This window comes from Capra hircus, chromosome 26 (assembly GCF_001704415.2).
Source record: "Capra hircus breed San Clemente chromosome 26, ASM170441v1, whole genome shotgun sequence".
NCBI classification, from domain to species: Eukaryota; Metazoa; Chordata; class Mammalia; order Artiodactyla; family Bovidae; genus Capra; species Capra hircus.
The window spans coordinates 4,652,603-4,665,948 of record NC_030833.1 but is presented as its reverse complement, the minus strand read 5'-3'; the positions used below and the strand labels follow the sequence as shown (position 1 = coordinate 4,665,948).

Here is a 13,346-nt window from a genome sequence, read left to right as displayed (position 1 = left end):
GTCTTACGGGGCTGCCACCCAGGGCCTGACGTCCAGCGAAGGCACAGCTATCTGGACGGACCCTGCCTAGCCTGGGGTCTACCCAATAAAGTGCTCACTCATCCCGGCCACCTCAAGGCCACCTCAGAACCAGGGAACTGTGAGTCAGAGCCCGGGGCCGGAAGCACCCATCATTCCCATCCTGGGGATGGAGTTACCATAGTGACATCTTGATAACCTGTGCTCTTTACCGCCGAGAAGTTTCCGGGACGCCAGAGGGACAAGAGGCTGCACAGTGTCAGGGTGGTTCATGATTTGGGCGGGTTTGGGTCTGGTGAGTTAACTCTGCTGTTCTACTCCATGAGCTGGAATAATAACCGGGCGATTGCGAGCGTTCAATTAAAAATATTTGGTTGGAAGCGCCCTGTACAAGTAAGGCATTCCACAGATGCCAGCTCCCTTTCCCTGGAGATAAGACGTGATTGTAATTGTGCCTTAAATCCAGTCCTAAGCTTCCTGGCTGACCTGGCAGAAAACGGAAACACAATGGCTTGTATTGATTGTTCCAGGACGATTAAAAGAACGTCCTGGTTTTTCAGGAAACGTCAACACTTTCCTGGTGCTGGATTCTGTGAGGACTTTATTTTGAAAGCCTGAGTCATCCAGTTGAGCGTTTGCAACAGTGATTTCCCCTGCCCACCCCTCCCCCTCCCGGAAGGTGAAGAAATCCCTTTCCTATCTCCGCAGCATGGATTAATCCCTTAACTTAAAAAATTACAGACCTGAGGATGCTGTACTGAATTAAGGATGGAAAGCTAATACCTTGGCATCGGATTCAGTAAATTCTGGGTGTTTTTTTTTCATTTCTTTCACCTTCTCTTTCTAGTGGAATCTTCTAAGGATAGCGTAAATGAAAGGTTATATAGTCTGGATTAACAAGAGGAGCCCTGGGTTCACCCAGTGCTCTTGAGCCTTCCAGGGTCGCTGTGCGGGTGAGGAGGTGACATGCACACCCACGGCCGGTGGTCCTGTGGCTTCGGCATCTGTAGAGAAGCCGATTGCGCTGGGATCTGTAGAATCTGGTTGGTCAGGACCAGAGTGAGCGGCTGCCACGGTCCTCAGCGTTCAGGGACATGCTGATGCCTACAGTGGGCTCCACTGCCCAGGCTCAAGGGCCCTAGATCCAGGGTCAGGAGCCTTGCAGAAGGAAGCATGGGTGTCTCCCCTCCCCTGCCTGGAAACACGAGAATTCATTTGCCCGCATCATAGCAGTTGAGTTGTTTTCTTTCTTTTCCCTAGAGGAACTTACGTACACACACAGAATGGTGGGTAACCAAGGGGTTTCCCTGGCCCGCAATGGAGCCCGCCATACACTTTGGACCTAGAGAATCAGAGGTGAGGGGCTGGGAAAGGCAGAGGCCATTGCACTGTGCAGATCCTGGGGACTGTCCTCCCAGGGCCTTCAGGGATCAGAGAGCACCGCAGCCCTCAAAGCCCGCCAAGCCAGGGAAAGGCAGCGGCGGGAGGGGGCGGGGTGGGTCCTCGCACTGTAACCGCAGCTTTGCAGGTGAAAGGTCTGTATTCACGGAACTGGCTGGAATCAGAGCTATGGTACTGGACTGCCCTCCTCCTGCCCTCCACCTGCCCAGGACCAGAGTTCAGATTCCTGTCCTGAGAGGCAGCTGCCTGTCCTCCCTGGCTGCTGCCTGGAGTCGGGGGTTGGGGGAAGGATGGGAGGATCCTCCCTCACCACTGTTGAGAGCTCATCTGTGGCACTGTTCTATGTAGCCCAAAGCACCTTGTCAAATGCTTTCGCGTAGTGGAGTGCCTGCGTGCGTGCGTGCTCAGTCATGTCTGACTCTTTGTGACCCTGTGGACTATAGCCCTCCAGGCTCCTCTGTCCGCAGGATTTTCTAGGCAAGAATACTGGAGTGGGTTGCCATTTCCTGCTCCAGGACAACATAGTAGGCATTCAAGAAACAATCGGCTGGTCAACCGATTACATGTTGCAGTCACAGATGGAAAGAGCCTACAGACTCCTATTTTTTTTTTAATTATTATTCTAAACTCTGAAGCTTGAAAACGTAGACATTTTTTTTCAGTAATCCAACAGCATACAAAGTTCACTAACGTATTCTAAATTTTCCATTACAGCTGCATTCACAAATGAAATAACTTGATGTTTCCCTCAACATCAAGATTGAGAGAGTTTAGGTGGATAGTATTCCTACTCAAGTCATTTGCCAGTCGTGTCTGACTCTTTGTGACCCCATGGACTGTAGCCTGCCTGGCTCCTCTGTCCATGGGATTCTCCAGGCAGAAATACTGCAGTGGGTTGCCATACCTTCCTCCAGGGGATCTTCCTGACCCAGGGATCAAACTTAGGTCTCTGGCATCGCAGGCAGATTCTTTACCATTTGAGCTAAACTGAGAAGCCCCATGGGAGAAAGATCATTTCATTTTAGTTATGAATGGTTAGTCATTTAAAAATAGCCCATTCCCCAGGTGAAATTTACCTAGGGCCAGTAGTTGGATAGATTGGTTTCTATGCCATTAAAGTTAGTTGACACGGGGACTTCCCTGGTAGTCCAGGGGCTAAGAGTCCACGCCTCCAATTCAGGGGGGTGGAGGGTTCAATCCCTGGTCAGGAAACTAAATCCCACACGCTGCAACCAAGACCCAGAGCAGCCAAATAAATAATTGTTTAATGTACATAAAATAAAAGCAGGTAACACAGCAAAGTCACCTGGGGTCATTATCCTGAATCGTATGTCCTGTCCTAACCCACGACAGCACAGCCCCCGTGTCCTGTGCCGCACGCAGAGGCCCCGCCTCTGTGTCACACGGAACTGAAGTGTTAGGGAGGGTCTTAACATAACCTGTGATGGGGGCTTCGTTCCTCATGAGCACCGCACCCTGATGCCCATGGCGGTCGCAGAGGCTGGCACGTTTGCACAGAGGGTCGCCCACGTGTGCACAGGCCGCTGAGTCCACTGCTCAGGTGGGATCCGGCCCCAGGCGAGGGGTGAGGCAGCTTTGGGAACACGGCTCTTACAGTAACAGACTCGGGTGGAGAGTGAGGTTTGTTCCGAAACGGAGGGCTGTCACCCAGTCTCAGGGCTTCTGTTTCCTCCTCGGTCACGGGGAGGGTTGGCCTCGGTCTTCACTCTAGGGGGAGGCTTCAGGGAGAAGCTGCCTGCTTGGGGCTGGATACACAGCGGAGCCGCGTGTACACTGGCCCATGCGTGGCGGCCCCAGCCTTACTGTGCTCACGGTCACGGTGATTTCAGTTCTCTTGGATGGAAAAGACCCCTTGGGAAGGAGGGTCCTGTCCAGTCCTGCCCTGAGTGCGTCTGTCTCACGAGGTGGTTCTCAGAGGCTCCTGGGAACCTGTGGTTTCCCGTTTAAAAATGGAAGGAGGTTTGTTACAAACTTGGCAGCCCTGGAGTGAGACCCCCAGCTCTCTGTTGGCCAAAGATGTGGGCAGCAGGGTGGGCAGTTGCTCAGGCCAGTCAGGGGCACCTCCTGGGGTGGCCAGGGGATGGAGAGAGGGTCTGCTTGTCTCCCTGAGGTCCTGCCACATTCAGGCCTGGCCTTGGGCTCTGCACAGCGTCGGCAAATCCAGCTCCCAGAGCTTTACCTTTTCAGAGACCAGCTCTATGTTGATCAAGTGGAGCTGAATTTGCTCCCGAATCACTGACCTGAGTTCCTAACCTGAGGTTAGGCGGGCAGAGGGCTCTGTGGTGTCCTTGGCTGCAGTTATCAGGTTGATGGTGGTTTTTAAGGAAGTGAGGGGGCCATGGCTGAGGAGGCATCTCTGGCAGGCTGGGCCAGGATCCCTTTGTCAGCTGTGGTCCAGGGGGCCGCTCCTCGCATGCGGCCTGTCTCCCAGGAAGTGATTCCTGGCCCTGGGGAATTGAAGCACCAGGATTCCCGAACATTTGGGGGTCTTCCTGCCCCGGGCTGGGGAGCATGAATCCAGCTGGGTTGGTCTCAGGCTTGACTTCTTTCTGACCTCGTAACCCCACGCAGCTGCCTTCCAGGTCATTGTGCAGATTAGAGGGGCCCCTGCAGTGAGCATGTACAGCCTTGAGGCTGACAGGATATCAGGGCCCCTCTGACCCCTGTGCACATGACCCCAGCCCGCCGCCACCCCCAAGGGGGCAGCAGGAACCCCCCAACCCCGTCCTGCGCTGCCCCTTACCTGGACCTCCCCCCTCACTTGCACATACAAGCTCCTTCTCACAATGCTATAGACGTCAGGTCTTCCTCTGAGGTCGTCCGGGATCTCCTGCCCGGAGACTGTGGAAGTACAGGGAGGGTGAGAGGCCTGCCCGAGGTCGCCTAGCTGGGAAGGTCACCCCGCCTCTCATGGTGGCAGGGGGCAGGGCCTGACTTGGGGCGCAAAGGCGCTGCTTCTCCCTCCCTCCCTCGGACTTGGACCTCAGGGCAGACCACCGGCCACGTGGGAGGTAGGGAGGGCCTTGGGGTCCACATTCCACTTCCTGCTTCTGACATCACGACGTTTGCCCCAGTGCCCCAGTGCTCGGGAACGTACAGCTTGCCTGTAGAAGCAGCTCAGATCCATTCATTGGAGGATGATTCCCTGAGTCGTAAAGAAAGAAAACCATTTTCCTTGAGGATGATGGGTGCGCTGCCTCCCCGAGGAAGAGGAGGGCTGACCTTTCTAGGTAGACAAAACCGAATGGCAGTCAAGCACGACACGTCTGTGGCAGTATATTGTTGCCGGATGCGAGGCTACATATTTGTGTCATAATGCCATTTTTGTTTGCAGATGAATGCCGCAGTGTTCTTAACGTGTGGAGGAGGGATTCATCACAAGCTCACAGGACTTCTTCTGTGCAGGCCGGGGGGTGGAAATCGGGGCTTGTCCTCAGTGACAACGCATGTCGAGCCTGGAGACGTTTTTGTTAGAAGCTCAGCAACCGATGAATTCCCCCAAAGCTCACCTTTCATCACGAGCTTGCTGTCAGATGAAGACATTGAGCTTTTTCCCTTTAAGACAACACAGTGAATATGGGAGATCTTCCCTTTCCCCGTGTTGTTTTAATGCCAGCCTCTTCTCTGTGCATTGTCCACAAATTCTTAATAATATAGTTAATTTAGATGGTTCAGATCAGCCAGTTAAAGAGAGGGGAAACTACGAAGTGTTTGAGGGGTCTGGGGCAAAATAACTGGTTGATTCGTAGACCTTTTGGTTGTCTGGTTTACAGATTTTCAAAGTCTTTTTTGGAAATACCTAACGAACTTCTCTGCTCTTTTTACCATGTTCCTGAAAAATGATCGTACCATTTCCAAAAGGTGCTCTCTCTTTCTTTGGACGTGGATGTCTGCTTTCAGAAGCTTGGGGACATTGTATGTCTGTGGGATTTGCGCACACACCACTCCCTGGCGACTCTGAGACAAGCACCCCACCTCCAGGAGTGGCGAACGTCTACACGGGCGCCCAAGTCCAAGGTCACCTTGATTTCTCCCTCCCTTGCTTTCCTCTTCACATACATTCCCCAAGGCTGGTGGGCTCTGCCCCCTGGGTCTTTAAGTAGTCACCTCCCCGCAGCTCCCTCTCCAGTGCCACTGACATCAGGAGTACCCCTCCATCCCTCACCTGGACCATCAGGGACCCGCCGTCCACACTCAGCTCAACCCCGCCTTTGTAACTCCCTGCAGCTACCGCAGTGACCTTGGAGGAGAGCAGAAAGGGACTCCAGGCTGGCAGACTTCTGCAGTCCACCCGTAGCTTCAGCCTAAATCCAAACCAAATGCCTCTGCGGCTTCCCATGGCCCGCCTGCCTCACAGATCCAGATCCTTCTCAGTGACTGGGGTATCTACGGAGTTCAGTCTGGGGTCCTGGATGGGGTTCGTCTCTCAGTTATCAGCCCAGCATGGTAGGGATGTGTATCCTTATTTTGCAGGGGAGGAAACTAAGGCTCAAAAAGGGGAAGCAACTTGCTCTGAGGTCAAAGCCAGGATTCAAATTATTTGCTACTTTTAGAATGCTCCACAAGCTACCCAGCTTCCTAGCCTCTGTTTGTGTCATCTGCCTGGGAATCTCATCCTCAAAGAAAGATACCTGGCTTCAGCCCACATGGCTTAGGGCTGCTACTGTCATCTCTCATAAGCCCCTGGACCCACCAGATCAGACCCTGCTCGCCCCAGTGTTTCAGTGACCTGTTGATCAGCCTGTCTCTGGACTCCTTTAGAGTAAACACCTGGAGCTTCCATCCACGTACTTTTTAAAAATCTCTAAATACTCTGTGCTTGGCATGACCCTAGCATATAAGTAAACGCTTAATGAACAGTCACGTCTGGTTTAAAGCACTTATTCATTCTTCCAACCAGTATTTTCTGAATTTCTAGTATGTGCACAGAACTGTGTATGTAACAAAGAAGTTCGAGTTAGAGATAAAGGTTTTCTGTTCAGAAAGTAGTGAACTCGCCACAGACTGTGGATTTGGGGTGAGTGTCTGCATCCTGCTTCTGTCAGCTGTGAACTCTAGACTGTACCCGCCCACATCACAGGGCAGCCGGGACGGCAGCCGGGGTGGCCGTATCTCCATCCACTGTCTCGTGCATCATGTTGATGTAACGATGGGGCTGGAGGAAGAGGGTGCAGACAGAGGGTGAAGCAGAGAACAGCTGTGTGTCCCTGGGGCAGGAGGAAGAAGACCAAGGTAGCCTAACGGCTTCGATGGGAGGCCTTCGATGAGAGGGCAGGGCTTGAGCACCCCCTGGCAAGTCTGGGGGAGATGGGAGCTTTTTGGGGCAGGGAGCAGCGTGAGGAAAGGGATGGTGTGGGGAGATCTTGGTGTGTCTGGAGGGAAGTAAAACACAGTTTCTCTGGGGAAAGGCCTCTAGAAATTTCTACTCTGGACAATGTTGAGAGAAGCACACTGTGGCTTTTGGAGGGGGTTGCCGAAAGGGGAGCTTGGCATTAGAAGTAGGAGGCCTTAGAAGTAGGATGTAGACCTCTAAGTTGGAGAGTGTCCGGGTACCACTTCTGTGGCCTCTCCACGTCCTGAGATTCTTCCCCGGGAACTTCAGGCTCTGGGAAGCAATCCAGGGCCGGTGATTCCCAACACCTTTGGCTCTTCTTACTGATGCCAGTCTGATGGGCAGAAGCCTGTTGCCTTTATCATTAGCAATACTTACTACTATGTAATAATAAAATTGCATCTCTTTTTTTGTTATAAACCACTATATTTATTGGGATCTATTTTCAGAGTCCGTTATGTTCCGTTGATGTATTTCTTTCCTTTTTTTAAAACCAAAAAACTTTTTCTTTTGTTTTGGGATAGAGCCAGTTAATAATGATGTGATAGTTTCAGGTGAACAGTGAAGGGACTCAGCCACACACATACCTGGATCCCTTCTCCCCCAAACACAGCTCTTAATATGAACCAGGTGGCACATTTCCCTCATCCCTTTGCCAATTGTATATCATTGCTGATAACTGACATTTTAAATAACAGCAACAATTGATATTTTTAAATTAAGAAGCACATGGTAGTTTCCTTTCATCCTGGGTCCACAGGAAGAATGATCCTCCTGAAGAATGAGTTAATGTGGTGGTCCACCCCTTGGAGAGCACGGCTTTGCCCCGGGCATCTGTGCCTTGCTGCCTTTTATGGTGGAGGCTAGGGTGATCACACACAGTTGGTGGCCTGCTCACAGGCCTCGAGCCACCTGGTGAGAAATGAGGGCGTTTCAAATTGACTCTCCAAGAAATAACACCTCCAAACACTGATTCAGTATTTAAATATTAGAGAGACATCATTTTCTCTGAGCTTTGCTGAACGTTCATTAGACCAAGAAAAACATCTGTTTGATCATGGCCTAGACAGACGTGAAGAGCGGAAACTGGAAGCTGTTTGTACTTCCGAAAGTGGAGTCTTGGGCTTACCAATTTGTATAGTTTCCTCATCCAAAGAGGGAACGCCCAACTGTGGGGTAATTAGAGATGTGCGTTTGGGGGGCAGGGGATTGTGCCTCAGAAAACACTCTTGGAAAGCAGGCATGGATCTTCTTCTGAGCAGCTGCCCATGGATAATTGTTAGAAGTTGCCAAATATTTAGAAGGCCAGCTTGTCCGTCATAGAGTGACAGGACGGGAGCCTGAGAAAATGGATTTTTTTTTCAGCCTTGGCAACATCGGTTTAGGGACCTTCCTCCCCCTTCTGCAGGGTGGGCAGAAGAGTCTACCAAACTGCTCATCGTTCAGGGAGGCTACTTCCCCTGTTCAGCAACAACTTCCGGCCTTCCTTTCATGCATTAGAAAATAAAGAAACTCACAGCTTCGCTGATGCCAGGAAGGTAAACAAGGAAGCTGTGAGACGGCAGAGTTATGATATCAGCCAGGATCTGCGGCGGATGATTCAGAGGCGTCTCTCTACTCTCCTTTGAATCAGCACCAGGAAGCAGGGTGAGCTCTGCCCTGGACACGATGCTAAAGCAGCAATGGGTCATTTGGGGGGGTTTCTCCATTTCCACTGCCTTTGGTGGATGCCATGGGGTCTCAGTTGCTTTCCCAGGTGTAGGGATCTTCCCAGGGGACCCCATCCACGTTAACAATCCTGGTCGTGGTGCTGGAGTGTCACCGTGACTGAGAGAAAATGACACTTGGTGCTCTTCCAAGGGCTGTGACCAACACTTCGGGACCAGGTGATGTTTTGGGGGACACAGAGCCCAAGAGAACACCGCCAGGATGGAGGCCCTTCACTCTAGGGTCTGATCATTCCTGGAAGGTGACCTCAAGGCCAGAGTTTACAGTATCGAATCGCCTGTGTTAGATTTTTATTTGTGTGCCCTTGTTTTATAGCATTTTAACCCATCACTAAAAGTTCACATTTTAGATACGCTGTACATGTAGAAATACATATATACAAATTTAAAAATAAAATGTGAATGTACATCCAAATTTTTAAATGTACATCCAATGTACATTTTTTAAAATGCCACCACTGATTTAAAAGAAAAGCATGTCAATACCGCCAATTTAAAAGGAAAAGTTGTCGATACACCCTCGGCAACACATAGTCTAACCACTGGAATGTGTACGGTGCTTCAGGCCCAGGGAAAGGACCTTTCACTTCTGTCTGCGCTTGGAAAGGCTGCCCAGCGCAGAGCTTGACAAATCAGAATAATCTTCATGTTTGCCTTGAATGGAGCAGCCCCGATGGTGCTGTTTTCCTTTCTTCTGAGCGAGGTCTGGATGCACAGTGACATCACTGGGTCTTTCCATATCTTGTGAGCGATCGGGACCAGCCCTGTGGCTGGGTCACTTCCTGGAGGAGTGCCCGCCCGCCTGACCTTGGCTGCCCTCCCTGCCCCGCCTTGGTGGACTTCCCCTGTTCCATAGCCTCGCTCAGTGCAGCCTCTTTCCCGGGCTTCTAGCTAGCCACATCCCCCTGCCTCTGCTCTCTGAAGCCGAGCGGCTGGCCCTGTCCATCCTGGGGACAGACTTCCACACATGTGTGGTCAGAAGCCCAGGCTTCTGTGAGCCCAGCCTCTCCCATAGAACTGCTTTTCCCCACAGGAAGTGTGTGGCCAGCCTGGGCGTTTCTAGATCTTTCCGGCCCTTAGACCGCAGTGGAGCTCCTTCTAGAGTTAGAAGAGGCTTGAAGGAATCCTCCAATATCCCTGTCACCCTGGACAAAAAGTCTTCTGTGGGTCCTTCTCCTGGCAGGCAGCACCCCAGACATTAGGGATGTAAAGATAGGAAAGGTGGTCCCTGGAGAAGTGACGACTTCCGGTGGGGATGGGGGGATGGAGATGAGAAAGGAAAACACAAGCGAACCAGGGGAAGCCACAGTGTAGGCTGCCTTCCCCTGGGCGGCCAGCCAAGAGTGGTCCCAGCATCTCTGGGTTAGCACCCCTGCTTCCCTGTTCTGGGTGACACAGGTCAGAGAGCTCGCCGAGCCTCAGTCTTCTCATCCTTAAAATGGGACTCCTCTTGCCTCTTGCGATTGGCTGTTGGCTGTGGGTGCTGCAGACAGGCACCGAGGCACTCGACGGGCTCAGTGAAGCGGCAGCTTCTCTCCTCTCCTCTTTTGGAGAATCATGCTGTTCCAGGAGGACCAGGAGCCCATCCAGCCGTGGCACTGTGCCCTGTAAGCTCCCCAGGGACAACCCTCTTCAAGAGGAGTGGGTTTGTCCACGGGACCAGCTTCCCCTACCCTCACTTTATAATGTGCTTATTTCACCTTTTCAGATCTTGGGCCACTGTGGCAGTAGGCATCTGCAGAGGGGTCTTGGGCTAAAGGAAGTGTTTGTGTGATGAAAGCTGACTTCAGAGGATATTCTGGTTGCTGGGGTTTTGCTCTAATTCTGTCCTTCAGAGAAGCTGGTAGTTGTGGTTTCAAGCGAGCATGTGTGAGCCCCGAGCCAGCATTAATGTGTGATCTCTTTGTAGTGCCCACTGTTTCGTGTATTTTGGCTTTGTTTAAAAAAAATTTGCTTCAAAGTTTAATTTAAAATGATTAATAATTGGGCTCGTTTAGGATGTAGTCCATCGTACTTTCTCATTTCCTTAACCATCCGCTGACACCCTGCCCACTGGGTTCTACACCCAGCTGGCCTTTTGGTCTTGTGGTTGTTATTTCAGTTTGATTCAAGGCTGCAGGCCTGCTTCTGCACATCTTGGGGTTTTGTTTTACATTAAGATGATTCAGCGTTGTTTTGGAAGAGAGTTGTGAGGATTTCTACGAATCCTCCTGATATATTAAGGGTACCTGGGACCCCTGGCCTCTCCCCATACTTGGCCCCAGACAAAGACCAGAAGTTACTCTTTCTAGCATCTTCCCAAGATCTTTTGCGGGATTAGAAGAAGTGGGCTCTTGTAATAAGTTATCTCTATAAACAGTGGTTTCTGTGCCCCCGATGATTCCCTCTCACCCAACACTTAACGCCCGCTTATCTTTCCCCCGGTGTTCTCTGTGTGCTTCTGGGCTCCTTTGCTCTCTGGGAACTCTGTGACTTTAAACAGGTTGGGTTACGCACTAACAGACTGGGTTTCCATTGCTTCTTTGTAGATTTGTGGAATTTTCTATGTACATGATCTTGTCATCTGAGCATAAGGTCGTATTATTCCTTTCCAACGTCTGTGTATTTTTCTTCCTTGCCTTAGCACACTGATTGGGACTTCCAAGACAACATTAAATGTGAGTGAGAGAGTGGACACCCTTGCCTCTGTCTCAGTTTTAGGGGGGAGCGTTCAGTCTCCCATCATTACCGATACGTAGATGCAAGATTGGGCTTCCCAGGTGGCGCGGTGGTGAAGAATCTGCCTGCCAATGCAGGAGATGCGAGAGACACAGGTTCGATCCTTGGGTTAGAGATCCCCTGGAGTAGGAGATGGCAGTCCCAGTCCGCTCCAGTATTCTTGCCAGGAAAATTCCATGAACAGAGGGGCCTGATGGGGCACGGTCCTTGGGGTCACAGAAGAGTCGGACTCAACCGAGCAACTAAACACACACACACACATCTGCAGACACAGACGCAAGATTCCTCGATATTAGAATTATTTCTTCTGCTGCTTTGGCTTCAAACCTCCTTCCCAGGTCAACTTTTCAATTAGTGCAACAACTTGTTATCAGTGTAATTGGTTTAACACATCTAGCCTGGCCATGGCTAAGATAAGTAGTCTATTTTGGTGGAAAATGCCACGTACTGCATTTGCTGTTTAAACAATGGTGAACATGTATACTATCATGTAAGAATTGAATCGCCAGTCTATGTCTGATGCAGGATACAGCATGCTTGGAGCTGGTGCACGGGGATGACCCAGAGAGATGTTATGGGGAGGGAGGTGGGAGGGGGGTTCATGTTTGGGAATGCATGTAAGAATTAAAGATTTTAAAATTTAAAAAAATAAAAATAAAAAATAAAACATTTTAAATCTTAAAAAAAATAAAATAAAAAAAAATAAACAATAGTGACATCAAAGCATGATTCCACCGTCCATCAGGGCAGAAAGATGATGACAACAGGGTGAGGTCTCCAGCCATTGGGAGATGCCCGCTCCCAGCCCTGGCACGAGGCTGCCTCACTGGCCACTCACACAAGATCCTAGAACATGGTCATGTTGTTCGGCTGAGCAGAATGGATAAACAGAAGGTGGTCCGTCCACATAATGGGAGGGTAGCCTTCCATAGAGGGGAGTCAGAACTAGTACAGGCCATGGCATGGATGGACCTCAAAAGCATACTCCGTGAAAGCAGCCAGTTGCTGTTGGACCCTGTTTATATGAATTTTCCAGAATTGGCAGATCCATATCAGAAAATAGGTTAGTGGTTGCCTGGAGCCAATAGGTGGGGAGAGGGTGGGCGGGGGGAATTAGGAGCTAATGGGTAGGGGACTTCCTTTGGGATGATGAAGTGTGCTCCAGGTAGATGGCAAGGAAGATGGTGAAACTGTGGCTGTGCTGCGTGAGTGCATGCGGGGATTCACCAGGACTATTCGGGGGTCGTGTCCGTGCTCAGTTGCTCAGTCGTGTCCGACTCTTTGCAACTCCATGGACGGTAGCTCGCCAGGCTCCTCTGTCCATGGGATTCTCTAGGCAAGAACACTGGAGTGGGTTGCCATTTTCTCCTCCAGGGGATCTTCCCGGGATCAAACCCCCATCTTCTGCGTCTCCTGCATTGGCAGGTGGATTCTTTACCACTGCGCCACCTGGGAAGCCTGTGATTGTGCTAAATGCTGCTGAATTGTATATTTTAATCGGGTGGGCTTTATGGGATGTAAATGATAGCTCAGTAGAGTTGTTGAATACCAACAGAGCATGAGCGCTAGATGAATGGTGAGTGAGCTGGATACTGACTGAGCTGGAAAAGTGGGGTGCAGGGAGGTGTCCCCAGCGGGCTTGAAGAGGCTGTCTGTGGAGAGACGGGCTGATGGGGTGGCTTGGGAGGAAGGGACACTGTTGATCACAGAAGGAGCCCCTGACAGATGGAGCCCTCAGGGGCCAGAGGCCAACACTTCAGACCCAGGGTGCTCCCTCCCTGGTCAGCCATCAGAGGGCAAGCAGAGACTACAGGAGCGCTCAGGGCAGGATGCTTTTGAAAGCTGATATTTGTGGGGAAAAGGTGTTATTATTGTTGAGATTAAAATGTGTCAGTGTATGTGTGTTAGTCACTCAGTCGTGTCCGACTCTTTGCGACCCCATGGACTGTAGCCCACCAGGCTCCTCTGTCCATGGGATTCTCCAGGCAAGAATACTGGACTGGGTAGCCATCCTCTTCTCCAGAGGACCTTCTTGACCCAGGGATTGAACCCGGGTCTCCTGAAGCTCCCAGATCATGAGGGGAACATGAGCACATTCCACGAGTGCTGTGGAGAAAGCAGTGGCAAAA

The 13,346-nt window shown here is 51.0% G+C and overlaps 1 protein-coding gene across 2 annotated transcripts in view; it reads left to right on the top strand.

Annotated features, from left to right (window-relative positions):
• Positions 1-13,346, top strand: part of PTPRE (protein tyrosine phosphatase, receptor type E) — a 179,558-nt gene that overhangs the window by 58,794 nt on the left and 107,418 nt on the right. The window lies entirely within an intron of this gene.